The sequence below is a fragment of the Fukomys damarensis genome, unplaced genomic scaffold (assembly GCF_012274545.1).
Source record: "Fukomys damarensis isolate Sample0158 unplaced genomic scaffold, DMR_v1.0_HiC HiC_scaffold_16, whole genome shotgun sequence".
Lineage (NCBI taxonomy): Eukaryota > Metazoa > Chordata > Mammalia > Rodentia > Bathyergidae > Fukomys > Fukomys damarensis.
Window position 1 is genome coordinate 89226494 of NW_022900928.1, and position 11690 is coordinate 89238183.

The following is an 11690-nucleotide window of genomic DNA, read 5'->3' on the forward strand; positions in this document are numbered from 1 at the left end:
GCGCCACCACACCTGGCTTTTTTGTTTTGTTTTGTTGTTTTGAGACAGGGTCTCACTATGCAATGAGACTGACCTGGAACTCAATATGGAGCCTAGGCTTGTCTTGAAGTAACAGCAATCCTCCTGCCTCAGCCTCCCATGTGCTGTGATTACGGAGTGCACTACCACGCCCAGTTTATGAGCTTCTTTTTTAAGTACATGTGTTTCTTGTATGCAGCATAGTGCTGGATCTTGCTTTTTGACCCATTCTGCCAGTCTATTTCTTTTGATTGGTGAATTGAAACCATTCATATTGATGGTTATAACTGATATGTATTGACTTATCCTTGTCGTGACTTTTTCATTTTGTTGGATGCTGCCCCTTTACATTTAATTTCTTGCCATGCCTGCTGTATTCATTCTGCTGGGCTACCTGGGGTTGTTATCCTCGCTGTCTTTTCTTAGGATATTGCTTAAAATTTATTGGAGTGCTGGGCTGGTATTCATGAAGTTCCTTGGGTGCTCTTCGTCATGAAAGTATCTTATTTCTCCATGAATTTAGAAAGATAGTTTTGCAGGGAACATCAATCTGGTGTGGATTTTGTTTTATTTTAGGGCTTAAAATACTTCACTCCAGGCTCTTCTTGCCTGGAGGGTTTGTGCTGAGAAGTCTGCTATGATTCTGATGGGATTTCCTTCCTATGTGATTTGTTACTTTTCTCTCACTGGTTGTTGGATTTTATTCTTCTGTTCAGTTTCTGGAATCTTGACTCTTATATGCCTAGATGTAGATTGGAGTTGGAGTTGGAGACCTATATGCCTCAATTATCTGTATGTCAAACTCTATCGGCTGCTTGGAAAGTTTCTTGCCATTACTCCTGTGAACGGTTTTTTTAATGTCCTTTGCACTCTCTCCTGCTTCTTCATTTTCTCGGATCAGTCTTACGTTATTCTTCTGTGTATCAATGAGAGCTGCTGGATTCATTTCTCATGGTCCCTTACTGTTTTTAAGAAATCTTTCTTTTCCTTGTCACTAATTGTAATCCTGTCTTCTATATCTGAGATTGTTTGCTCACGTTGGCTGCTGCATAAACTATCAATGGGGTTTTTGATCTCCTCAATATCTGTTTGCATCTGCTTCATGGATTCCTTCACGTTCCTCAGCTCCTCTATTTTATAGTCGGTGTGTGCTCTAGACTTATTAATCATATGTTGCACTATGGAAACAATCTCTCTTGTGAGCTGAGAAACTATTTCTAATTTCATTTTTTTCTTGTTCCTCTTTTGTTGTGAGTTCAGAGAGTACAGGTCATTGAATATCAGATTGTTCCATCTTGTTGCCCTTTGGGGTTGTCTTAGATGATCTGGAGGTCTGGCTTTAGACCTGTTTGTGTGCCTTCTCGTTTCAACAGATGCAGGCCACTGCACCTTTGTTGAGGTGACTTTTTGCTCTCCCAGTGGTCTTCAAATCTCAGCAAGCCTCTTCTCTACTGAGAAGAGAAGCCTTTTCTCTGCTTGCTCACCACGGTGCCAATTCCCGGGTTCACAAAGGTGGCCTTCTGGATCCCTGCACTACCATGTTGGCCAAGGGGTTCTGGCTGGGGCCTGTGTACACTTTGGGTGGTGTTTAGGCAGGCTTCTGACTGGGCCTGCCCCCCTGCATAGCTGTTGTCTGGGAGGGCCTTTGGCTGGGGACTATGCACCTGAGTCACAGTGTCTAGCAGTCTTCTGGCCGGGGTCTGCTCATACTCACCAATGGTATATGGCCAGGCTTCTGGCTGTCGCTTGTGCATCTGTGCAGCTCTTCTCATGGTGGGCCGTTGGCTAGTGCCTAAGGCCCCAAACTGCTGTGGTCTGGGTAGGGGCCTAGCTGGGACCTGCATGCACCAGCACAGCTCTGGTCCACAGGGGCTTCTCCTGGGATCTGTGGGCACTCTGGCCATTGATTGCCCACCTGAACAGCTCTTTTCCAGGTGTGCCTTTGGGTGGGGACTGTGGGCCCAAGCTTCTGGGGTCTGGGTGGGGCCCTGGCTGTAACCTGCATGCCCCTGTGCAGCTCTGGTACACACGGACTTCTTCTGGGATGTCTGTGCAGTTACCAATTGTGTCTAGACCAATTTTTTGATAATGATCATTCCTTCTGGAGTGAGATGGTATCTCAGCATTATTTTACCTTACATCTTTCAATTGATGAGTGATGGTAAATACTTTTTGCTACATTTAAATGTCAGTTCTCCTTTATCTGAGAAGTGTCTATTCATTTCAAATGAATAGAGTATGAATATTCTATTCATATTCTTTTGGATCAGGTATTCAAATTTAGGAGTCTGGTTTATTTTTTTGAGTTCTTTATATATATTCTAGATATAAGGCCTTTGTCTGAGGAGAGCTGGCAAAAATATATTCCCACTCTGTGGGTTGTCTCTCTGCTGGTGGTTTCTTTGGCTGTGCACAAGTTATTTAAGAAATGAAGTCCCTGTTTTTGATTCTTTGTAATATTTCCTGTGCAATGGAGGTTCTGTTCATAAAGGCTTGCCTTACACCATTGTCTTCAAGAGTTTTACCTGTTCTAACTCTCAACAGATTTAGTATATATGTTTTAATATTTAGATCTTTGATCCATTTTTATTTCACTTTTGTACATGGTCAGAGATATGAGTCTAAGTTTCATCTTCAGCATGTGCAAGCCAGTTTTTCCCAGCACAATTTTTAAAGAGGCTATGCTTCTTCCACTGATGTGTTTGGGCCCTTTGTCAAAAATAAAGTGTCTGGGTATGTCTGGAGTTGTTTCTGCATCTTCTAATCTGTTGCATTGAACCTCAGGTCTCTCTCCCACCTCATCCCCCAGAACAGTGCTGTTTCTATACCAGTAGCTTCATAATGTAATTTCACAGAAGGGATTCTGATGCCCCCTGCCTTGCCTTTGTTTCCCAGTACTGATTTTGATATTCTAGGCTTCTTCTGGTTCTCAGTGAGTTTTGAGATTGTTTTCTCTAATTGTGAGGTATACCATTGGCATTTTAATTGCGATAAATCTATAGATAATTCTGCGAGTGTGTCCTTTTTCACTTGTATTCCTTCTTCCCACAAAAGTGCATGTCTTTTCATTTTCTGGTATCTTCTTTAATCTCCTTCTTCAGAGTTCTGTAATTTTCAATGTAAAGCTCTTTCACTTCTTTTATTAGATCAATTCTTAAGTATTTTGTTTTTTGGAAGTTATTGTGAAAGTTGTGAATTTCGTAATTTCTTTTGTGTGTAGGAATGCTTTGCATTTTTGAGTGCTGACCTTTTATATAGGTATGCAACTGAATTTGGTTGTTAGCTCTGGAAGTCTCTTGGTGGAGTTTTTCAGTTCCTGTATGTAGAGTATGCTGTTTTCCCCAGATCATGATAATTTAACTTCTTGTTTTTCTATCTTTATTACTTTTCTTTCTTTCTCTTGTCTAATTTCTCTGCCTATTGTTTCCAGAACTACAATGAATAGAAAGGGTGATAGTGGATGTCTTTGTACTGTTCCTGATTTCAGGGTGAAAGCTTTCAGATTTTGTCCCCTTAGTGTGATGTTGGCTGCTTATCATACATGGCTTTTATCAGTATGTGATAACCTCTACCTGTATCAATTTTCTGTGGGTTTTTTAAAAATCATGCATGAGTATTGAATCTAACGAAATGTTTTTGTTTTCTGCATCTACTGAGAGGATCATATGATTTTTCTCCTTGGATCTGTTAATATAGTGTATTACGTTTATTGATTTGTGTATGTTGAGCCATCCCTGCATCCTTGCGATAATCCTACTTGGTCATGGTGTATAATCATCTTCACAGTTTGCTGCATTCTGTTTGCCAATATCTCCCTGAGAATTTTTGCATCTATGTTCATTATGGAGTGTGTCCTGCGGTTCTCTTTCTTGGTTAGATCCTTCTCTGTTTTTGGCATTGAGGCAATGCTTGCTTCCAGAAGTGAGTTTCAGAGTATTGCTTCCCTTTCAATTTTATAAAGGATTTTGAGGAGGAGTGGCCTTAGATCTTCTCTAAATTACTTGTAGAATTCAGCAGTGGATCTGTCAGGACCTGGGTTTTTCTTTGGTGGCAGGCTTTTCTTTGGTGGTAGGTTTTTAATTATATTTTCAATTTCATTAACTGATATGGGATTATTTAGAACTTGTATAGCTTCTCGATTGATATTTGGAACTTCATATTTATCTACGATTCTGTCCATTTCTTCTGTGCCTTTCATTTTTGTGCAGTGCAGTTTCTCAAAGAAGATATTGATGATCTTTTAGATTTCTGCCAGATATGTTGTAATTTCACTCTTTTCATTCCTAATTGCATGAGGTTCAGTTTTTTAAATGAACATTTATAAATTCTATTTAATCTTTCAAAGTATCACTTCTTTGAATCCTTGATTCCTTCTCTTCTTTCCTAGCTTCAATTGCATTCATTTCTGCTCTGATCATTATAATTTCCTTCCTTATATGAGGTTTGGGCTTCACTTGCTTTTTCCCTTCAAGCTTGACTTACAACATCAAGTTATTTAGTTGAGCTTGCTCTGCTTATCTGATATGGGAAAGAGTTGCTCTAAATTTCCTACACATGACTGCTTTCACTGCATCCTGTAAGTTTTGGTATGTCGTATTGCTGTTGTTGTTTAACTGAAGAAACTCTCTAACTTCTTCTTTATTGTCATCTGTGACCTAGTGGTTCTTCAGGAGCGTGCTGTTAATGTTCATGTTTTTAGGTCTTATCTCTGGTTTCTTACCTTACTGATTTCTAATTTCACTGCGCTATGGTCTGATAATATGAATGGGATAATTTCAATTCCATTTGCATTTACTTAATCATGTTCCATGAGCTAGTAAGTGCTCTATTTTGGAGAACATCCTCTATACAGCAGAGAAGAATGTGTATTCTGATGTTTTGAGTTGGGACACTCTGCAGATATCTACTACATACACTCTTTCAAAGCTTAATTCATGTCTGACATTTCTATGTTAATTATATGTCTAATTTATCTGTCTACTTGTGCCAGTGGGGTGTTGAGGTCACCTATTACACTTGTTTTAGTGCTTATTTGATTTTTCCAGTCCAGAAATATTTGTTTGTATAATTGGGTTCACTGGGATTTGGTGCATATGTATTTATGACAGTTACCACTTCCTCTTGGATTGTTCCCTTAAGTAGTATACAGTGACCTACTTTGTCTGTCTTGATCATTCTTGACCACTTTGTCTACAAATAGAATAGCTACCTCTGCTTTCTTCTGCATTCCCATCACATGTAATATTGTTCTCCATCCTTTTACTTTCTGTGTATTATTTTCCTTTGGAGTTAAATTCGTTTCTTGTATGCAGCATATCGTTGAATCTTGATTCTTGATGCACTCTGTCAGTCTGTTTCTGTGGATTGGTGAATTGAGATGATTTTTATTAATGGTAATAACTGATATGTGTTGACTTTTCCTTGTCATGTTGTTTTCCTGTTATGGGTTCTATGTCTTTCCCATCTGCTTAATTTTTGGCCTTGCATTATGGATTCATTCTGTTGCTGTTTGTGGAGTTTTCATTATGTCTTTCTCTACTACCCTTCGTTACATTTTAGAATGCTTGTTTTGTGGTCGTGAATTTCTTCAGATATTCTTTGTCACCAAAGAATCTTCTTTCTTCATCTACTTTGAAAGATACTTTTGCAGGGTACATCAATCTAGATTGGAGACTGTTTCTTTTCTGGATTGAAATACTTCCCTCCAAGCTAGCCTTCACTTCAGTGCTTGTGTTGAGAACTCCGCTGTCATTCTGATGGGTTTTTCTGTAAAGGAGATTTGTTTCTTTTCTCTAACAGCATTTAATATTGCATTCTTTTGTTGAATTTCTGGAATCTTGACTATTATATGCCTTGATGTAGTGTTTTTTATTTTAATTATGGCTAAGTGGTGTTCCATATGCCTCACGTATCTGTCAAATTCTTTTTATATGCTTGGGAGTTGTCTCGCAATATTACTTTAAACATGTTTTTAAGTGTCATTTGTTCTATATCTAGATTTTATAAATGACTCCAGTCAAGCTTATACTGTTGCTGTTTGCATCATGTAACAGCTGTTAGATTGAATTCTCATGATTGTTTATTATTTTGTAGAAATCTTTATGTTCATAATTACTAACCATGAACCTATGTTCTAGAGTTGATATCCTTTCTGCACAGATTCATTCTATTACATATACTTTCATTCTCCCCATTATCTGTTTGAACCTGTTTCATGGATTTCATTTCTTTCCTTTATTGGGTATTTGTGGTTTCCATCATTTTCCCAGGATTTCCTCTCTCTTTTTTTTTTATCTGTAGCTACTCTAGATTCATTAGCCATGTCTCTCATTATGATCATCATTTTTGTAGTCACTTGAGAAATTATCTTGTACTTGATTTTTTTCTAGAGACTCATTCATCTACTTTCTTACTTTCACTGTTACCTTTTCAGAGAGTCCAACTGTATGGCTTGCAGAGTGTTCCTGTTTAGTGACTCCTGAATTTGCCTTTGGTGAGCTAGAAGTCTCTGGCTGCAGTTTGCTCTTGTGTCTTCTCCTTTTCTACTTTTTAAAAGTTTAATTGCCACATTGATTCTTGGAAATTGCTTACTGTGCATAGGTTTCTTGCTACTATCAAGAACCCTTAGGAAATGACTACTTCTCAGACATATTTCTCAGGAGTAGCTGTATTATGGGTTATGACTCTCTTCCAAGATCCTAGCTCTTTGATTTATCAGGGAAGAGATTGCTGCTTATGTCTCCTGGCTGCTGGTTCTTGGGCACTGGCCTGTGGTGTTTTTATGACCTGCAGAGAATCTCAGTCTTGACCTACCTGGAAGGACAGGCAGAAGTAGTACATTCAGTAATGAGAACAGCAGCAAGCACACCCTTTAAATTGATTCACTGGTAAGTATTAACTTACAACCTTTAACCATATGAACAGGATTAGTGGTCATATAACAGCATTGAAAGCTTAGCAAAAACTTGTGTGCAATAAGAATCCCCTCGATACAGTGGTTCTACCATCAGGGAAAACATTTAAAAGGGATTGGAGGCAGAAATAGAGAAATAGAATAAGAGAAAGAGATTAGAAACAAGGCTGAAGCACAGTGGAAGATTATGTGAGCTTCAAGAAACTGGTGAAGATGATGGGGGAAGGAAAGAAGGAAGAAACGAAAGAACAGAATGACAAAATCAATATCAAAGTATAGCTACTGTTCACCCTCATATAAAAACAAGAACAAACAATCAAGAGAAAGAAGAAAAAAAAACAAAGAGATAAAGTTAGAAAAAAACTGTTAACCTCAGTGCACGTCTCTGCTGTCACTGGTAGACTAAGAAACAGACAGAACCCAGATTCATGTTGAGTAATCCAAACAAAAAAGCAGTAGAATTACAGCAGGGCGGTGGACAATCCCAGCAAGCCTTCCCCTTCATCTCCACTGGAGTCCAGGCTGGTTCTGCTTTCTGGCTGTGAGGCAGAGAATGGAGCTGTTCAGTCACCAACCCTCCCGGTGCTTTCTGCCAATTTAAACTCAGCTCCCTGACCTTGGATATCTACCATGGCAGCACCTCGCCTTGACCTTGAAAACTGGTAGATGGGGCCAACCAGTAGCAGCTCTGTGTTCTGAGTTCAATTGGCTACTTTCCAAAATGACAGTGGTCCAATAGCCCAAAGCGCAGGAGAATGGAATCATTCACCTGGCACTGCAGTCCGCAGCATCCATTGTTGTGCTCTACTGGTGCATTTCTCCATGGGAGCCTTTGGGGTTGCCAGTAGTCACTGTGTCTGCAGGTTAGAGTCGCACATCCCACCCACATAACCTGAAGCCCTAGGTGAAACGACCTCTTGCCACCCACTTTTCTTTGTCAAGGACCCTCTCTTCACTCTCCCCATGTGCTCCAATTCTTACTTCAGTTCCCTGCCGAGTCCTTGGGGACCCACTTCCCTCCTATTCCTCTTCCTCCAGAGAGCTTTTAGCCTTAGAGTTTTTAAGTGCTTTAGAGGGCGAACTCAGACTGTTGTGCAAGCAAGTTCAGCTAAACCCTAGAGGAGACTACATACTTTTCAGGGTGCCATCTAGGCAGAGTTTGTGCAACGTCCATGCACCCTTGAACCAATGGTCAGCCTGATCATGCTCTGGGGACAACCTGGCAGCTGAAGGACACCTGGCAGATGCTTTTTAAGATCCCTGAAGGATGATGATTCAACAGACTCCGATGTTAGCTTCTGGCCTGGACTTCAGGGCCCCCTACCTTACTCCTTAAGAGAATCCTGACTCTTGTCTCACTAATCCCATTACACTGCTTTTCCCAAGCTGGTGGCACAACTTCTTCCCAGCCCTTCACCCATATTAGTACTGGCTCCTGAATTGTTTTCAGAAATTCTAGCTCCTTTTCCATCTACTTTTTGCTGGGGCTCATCCTCCATCTACATTACTTAAAAAGAGGAAGTGGGAGGATGAGTTTGTCATACCCTGTAGCTCTGTAGAAAGTGCCCTGATAGGTACACAGCTCAATAACAACAGGGCTGAGAGTCAGGAAGAACCACTCAGTGGCATGGGGTCTCTGCACATAGGTTCTGCCGTGAAAGGCGCAGCCTAACTTTGAGGACCATTCTAGCAGCCAGCATCCATGCTGCTGCCATATCAGCACTGAAGCTGGGAGGACCAAAGCTCCAGGGCTTCCAAATAGGGAATCTTTAACCTGTGGTGGTCAGGGACTGAGTTTTGTCTGATGCAGGTATGGCAGCTCGGAGAGCTCCCAACTTGAAGAGCATTCACTGGCAGCAAGTGGCCCACATGTAGCTCTACACTTGCAGACATTCATTAAACTTTACCCTAGCAGGAAGGGGCATAGCTCATGGGTAGAGCATTTTGTTACAGATCAAGCGGTCCACAGTTCAAATTGGGGTGCCCGCTATTCCTTCCTACTTTTCACCTTTCAAAAAACAGCCTCAATTTCAATCTTTCCCTCTTTAGTACACACCGAAGGACACATTTTCTCTTTTTGTCCAAACAGCAAATATTGAAGTTCTATTGTGGTGTTTATTGACACCTAATTTCAAATAGATTACTCAGAACCGTTTGTAAAAGTGCCTTTTCCAGTCCTCACCCTGGACCTATTAAATCAGAATCTGTGCAGGGCAGTCCAGGTCCAATCAAAGCACCGCATGCTTCCAGATTGCAGCTGAGTCTGACCACAGCAATCCCCTCACAGCCTTGAGCTCCTGTGACCTCTGGTAAGAGCCACACTGGCAGGTCAGTCAGGGAAGAGGCTCCGCACCATCCCTACCGTGGAGGTGATTTCATGGCTCATGGGGTCCTTCCCCTGCTTGATCATCCTGGTCCGATCATGAACACCAAAGCGCTTTCTCTGCTTAAGGGTGATGGCACCAGAACTATGATTGTCTTCGTGAGTTACTTTTCCACCCCTGTCATCAGTTCTGTGATTCCTGGAGGACACTGGCAATGCTGAGGCCACTGTTCGCCTGTAGTGTTTCTGATGGATGAGGCCCTGTGAGGCAGAACTGCACCGGGGACCATGGATCTCTCCAGAATGACCTATGTCCTCTGAACAAGCAAGTACATCATGACGCCCTCCAGGCAGAGGATGTACATCAGGTGTTTGGAACCAAGGGACACCGGGGTGGGGGCTGAAAAGAACCTTCTCAGGGGAGACGGATAAAGAAAAGGTAGGAATGGGTTGGGATACAGAATTGTCTGGGATCTGAGGAAGAGAAAGCTGTCGGATGACGCAGATGCATTAGGCAGGAGAGACTTCCTGGAGGTCGTTCCTATGGCTTCCCTCATATTCTCAGTTAGGTGGAAGAGTCAGTATCTTGAATGCTGAGAACACCACATCTGGTGAATTACAGCACCTGCACATCAGAAAAGAAAAAGTCCCTCAACCCACTCCCTGGTCTTTTCATTTATTTCAGGGGCAGCCCTTAGCTATCGGTCTATTCCTTAACTATTAACCACCTTACCCATTTCCTTCTGTAGGGTGTCATGCATACGAACCCACACCCACATTGGAACATACATACAGTTGTATGTGTTTATAACCTTTAATGTATAATGATGTGCCTGTACCTGTCTTTAAATGTCACAGTGTGCAAACATCACACGTGTGGCTTGCAATTTGCTTTCTCACTTAGCCTCATTGCAGCATCTTTCCACGGTCACACACTGCGCCTTCTTATCCCTGCCTGTTGCCTCACATTCCACCCGTAAAGGTGCTGGGAGGTTTCAACCCCACTCTCCTTCATGGACATTTAAATGGTTTCCGGTTTTTTTTTTGTTTGTTTGTTTGTTTTTGTTGTTGTTTTTGGTACCGGGAATTGAACTCGGATCCTTTCGCTTGCAAGGCACGCCACCAAACTGATGAGCTAAATCCCTGGCCCAAACGGTTGCCGTTTTGCACTCATTCAGAAATGGACTCTGTGAATTTTATGCATACTCAGTCTTCATCTATTGAGAGGACTGTTTCTCAGGGATGAACCCCTAGAAGTTGGAACTTTACAGAAAATCATTTTACCAACTGAACTTTTTTAGGTAAAAGCTATATGCTTCAGGTGGAAGAGTTGAATCATAAATAAAGACACATACAGACCTAAATTACCTATATCTCCACTCAGACACAAGTTGCATTGGCCTCCAAATGATGAATTAGCATGACTAATATGCTGCCATTAATTAAGCATCCCCTTGAGTCAGTGAAGACGAAGGTGCTGACACCTAGGTAGGTTCCGTCCTCAGTCCTGTGCACCTGAAACTTAGTAACTCTTCAATACTTGTCCTTCTGGAAGGGAATCACCTGGATGATTTGAAAAGTCTGCTCAGCTGTTGAAATCATCAAAGCCACCAGGTCTACTCATCCAAGGTCCCTTCAAAGTGTTGTAGTAGTAAGGGCAGGTGTAGGGCAGGAGGGAGTGGCAGTTCAGAGGCACAGGGCTGGCCAACACAGCCTGTCCAGCTCATCTGCCTTGCTTGGGTGTATCCACTCCTATAAAGACTGTCATTATGCTCCTTCTCTTCAGCAAGGGGGTATAGCTCAGGGGTAGAGCATTTGACTGCAGATCAAGAGGTCCCCGGTTCAAATCCGGGTGCCCCCTGCTGGTCATCTACTTTATTGCCAAACCTACAAGGGTCTTTTTGCCCTCTTGCTAATACTCTTCCTACAGTGTGCGTCAGCTTTCTTTGATGACATCAAGCATGTGGCAGAGGATGTGTACTTGAGGGGGTGGGTTGGTTCAGGTGTCTGTAGTCCAGTTGATAGGACCAAGGTCCTAGGCACTGACTTTCATCCCTAGTCTCTTTTGGTTTTTATTCTGAGACAAGTTCTCTCTGAGTCACTAAGTGGCCCAATCTGCACCCCAAGTGCATATGCACCTGCCTCAGTCCTCCCCAGTGCTCAGATTATAGGTGTGCATCAGAAGGCACCACTATGGGCTTTTAAAATGACGTGTGTGTATGTGTGTGTGTTTAAAAGCAGTTCCTAATTGGCACCTCAGCCAAGTTTGCAATCTGAGGACATGATGAATTACCAGCAATTCAGTTTGAATTGCAACACCACTTCGGAGAGCCTTAGTAAAAATACAGACAACTTTAGCAATTTGACTCTGTAGCACTCACAGGGGTCTTGAACACTAATATCGTGAAGTACAATCACCTGCTAATATGTAATGAT

At 41.8% G+C, this 11690-nt stretch overlaps 1 non-coding gene across 1 annotated transcript; it reads left to right on the forward strand.

Moving 5' to 3' along the window:
• The first annotated feature begins 11043 nt into the window (after positions 1 to 11043).
• Positions 11044 to 11115, forward strand: Trnac-gca. Its single transcript has one exon. It is a non-coding gene; the product is annotated as a tRNA-Cys (tRNA).
• The last annotated feature ends 575 nt before the right edge of the window (positions 11116 to 11690 follow it).